The sequence below is a fragment of the Sciurus carolinensis genome, chromosome 5, assembly GCF_902686445.1.
Source record: "Sciurus carolinensis chromosome 5, mSciCar1.2, whole genome shotgun sequence".
Lineage (NCBI taxonomy): Eukaryota > Metazoa > Chordata > Mammalia > Rodentia > Sciuridae > Sciurus > Sciurus carolinensis.
In genome coordinates, this window is record NC_062217.1 from 30218072 (window position 1) to 30221404 (window position 3333).

Below are 3333 nucleotides of genomic sequence, written 5' to 3' on the forward strand. Positions count from 1 at the left end.
ATAATTTGAAATTCTAGGGACAATGAGGAGGCCTGTTTTGGGGGAGCAGAGTTACATATCAGAACAACAGGAAAATATTTTAAAAATTAAAATATATGTTTCAAAGCATATGCATCAGCACACATGGTGAATTGAAACTTCTTTAACGAGGCCCAGTCTGAAAAATGCATATAAATGAGAGTTTAGAGAGCCAAGACACGCCTTAGTCTTGCTAAGTACAAGGGTATGACTTTGCATTTTGTTCAGGGTCTCTACTAAATTGTAGGAACTTCAGAAACCATAGTCTCTTTTAAAAAAGGTATTTCTTATCTATAACAAATGAATTTATTAAAGGATTTGACCAGGTAAAAGCTCTTGAGCAGTGTACTGACTTTCAGGTTTTATCTTTCAAATATTCCTAAGAAAACAGTAAGAAAAAAGCACTTTCCTCACTTTCTAAAAGCTCTTTTTCAGAGGTTTTTCAGACTTTTCTAGATGAAATACACAGGCAATGTTGCAGCTAAGGGACAAACGGAGGGACTGCTTCCCACTTAAACCAAACGGGAAGAAAACTTAGAACGATCTGCTATAAATTGTAAGGCAAAATGCAGCTCAAAACTGAATGGAGCAAAGGTCCTTTGCTAAGTGGAGGATGAAGTATGATCACCCACTTGAAGATCCCGTTATGTCATGAGTGCAATTCAGTTTGGGGAAAATAATTTAATGCATCTCTCAGAAAAAAAAAATAGTTTATACTTTGCATCACAAACAAAACAGTGGTTGGGATGTCCAGCACCACCAGGCAACTTTCATTCTGTCCCATACTGATGAGAGCAAATCCAAGCAGGGCGGACATCCAGGACAGTGAACTGGTCGTCCTTGTGGACTTCACCACGGTCGTAGTAATCTATCACATATCTAATTTCTGTGCCACAGTGGTTGATGGTCCAATCATGCCTGTCGAAGGGCAACTCATACCCCATCCAGGAACGAATTCTTGCCCTTGGTGAATAGAATACTCTTTTGCTTTCCCTCCAAATCGGATCAATGATGGACCACAAGGACACTGCAGCATGAAGAGCTTCCCGCTTAAAAATTTCCTTCCAAGCCTGTTCACTGTTCTGATTGTGAATTCTAATGATGTTATACATCTCTTTCTGGCGAATATCCTCATCCTTCCACTTCCACCCTTTCCTCCACATTGCATTCCAGAAGATCTGTTCAGGAGGATAAACCCGCTTTTCTCTGAATCTGCTCATGGAATGGATGACTCCTCACTGATGGTAGACAAAGGAAAGGGTCGATCTGGAGCTGGTGTTTGAAGAGGTGGTGGCATCAGATTTGAAGGATCCAGGTTCTCCTTATTTTTAGCAGCAGCGCCTGAAACGGGACACTCCACAGACTCATATGCACGATCTTGGTGGACAGGTGCAGAGTGTGTTTTGCTCTCACAGGTTGCACCAGAGGTTCCGCACTCATTGGACAGCCTTTCATTTTTCCTTCATGCATTGGGCATCCTGAAGGTGGTGATGCTGTCGGATGATCGGAAGCTTTGGAGGTCTGAACTGGAACAGCAGGAGTAGAGGCTGACAAACCCATGGTTGGAATCAGTGTTGACTCCAAACTACTTTAAATTTCCAGCTGATTCCTCCCCCAGGCTGCTCCCAGAAGCTGGCCCCACCTCTGACCTCCAACCCAAGTCCCGAGGACAGTGACCTGCTGTCGTCCCAACCTTCCTCTCACTGGGTCACCACTGTCGCCTTGGTCACCGCTGGTGTTCTCGCGTGCTGCTCCTTCCTTTTCCCTGTGTATAGGTTTTTGAGTGAACATATTTTTTCCTGTCTCTAGGATAAACCCAAGCATGTAATCGATGGATCATATGTTTTACAATGGAAATAATTGATTATTATTATATATGTTCAGATGACCATGTGAAAATATTGAAACTGTGTAAGGTCAGGTTAATTATATTTTCATCAATTCAGAAGAAAATATGGATATAGAAGAAAATGAAAGGAAATTGTATTTAAAAATACATAGTATTTTAGATTAAAATTAAATTTGTTTTTCACACTTCATTTAATAATGAAATAGTCCTTGCCTTTGCTTTTCAGGTCATTAAGACACCATATCAAGGACAACATGACAGATCATTGAGTTGCTAAAACTCTATCTTGACTGCAATGATAGATACATGAACCTATATGTAACTAAAATTCCATAAAACTGCGCGCACACACACACACACACACACACACACACATACACCCAGTATCTAAAACTGGGAAGTGAATGAAATTAAAGGATTATATCACTATCAGTATCCTCATTGTGATATTGTGATGATGTAAATTATGGAAGATTTTAGTATTGGGGGAAATTGGGTGTTATCTTCTCTGTATTATTTCTTGCAATGGCATTTGAACTTATAATTATTTCAAAAATAAAAATTTTAATTAAAAAGTCTACATTAATCAATTGCTGTATTTGGGAAGTCTGTCTCCAATCTGTAGACTTTGTATAATCTTTGAATTTTCAGAGCGTATATTAGTCAAAAAATTTATTGCCTATCCTGAAACACTCTTTTTGAATGATACTAATTTGCATAATCAAAATATACTGTACAACCTAAACTCAGGAATATATCATTCCACCACTTGCTCTGGCACACTCTTAAGCAAACTCTATCTTTGACCTTTCTCACTCTTTAGATGTATGGTACTGGACCCTGCTTGATTGGGTTCTGCCCTGACCAGAGTGCCTGCTTTGGAGAAAATCTATTTTTACTTGTCTAATAGCTAATTCTTCATGTTGGAAATGAGGTCAAGTAAACACACAGCCGCAGTCCTGAATTATAGCTGGAGACCCTGGGAGCTGTTTAGAACCTTGCCTGGTTTAAAAGAGCAGTCTTTGAAAGCCCCAGAATGAAATGACCCAGTTTTTACTTTCTTCAAAAGCAACATCTATTGAATTGCCTCTGACTGTCAGAAATATGTTGGCGATGAGCTGTGTAAGGGTGCCAACACTGTGTTCATAAAGAATTTCTCTCTGTGATCCATCCAGTCGGACCTTGTCATTATAGCTAAAGCCTTGCTCACGGTGGTGACCATGGCTGCTGTTATGCAGTATCATCTATTGATCTTGAGCAGAGAGTCCATCTCAGCGAGGTTTCAAATGGCCCATTCAGTCTCTTTCCCCTGTGATGAAGCGCATCTTAGCTTCTCGTGGTTTTCTAAAGGCTCATCTTATCTCTCAGCAAATGTGTTCTTTTGATTAGCTGACAATTTAGTTATTCCACATGGACATGTGTAAATCAGAGGAAAGAAGGAGGAAAAGGAATTCAAGGAATGAATG

The 3333-nt window shown here is 39.8% G+C and overlaps 1 pseudogene; it reads right to left on the reverse strand.

The window, feature by feature from the left end:
* Nucleotides 1-741: 741 nt before the first annotated feature.
* Nucleotides 742-1578, reverse strand: LOC124985539 (holocytochrome c-type synthase-like; annotated as a pseudogene).
* Nucleotides 1579-3333: the final 1755 nt, after the last annotated feature.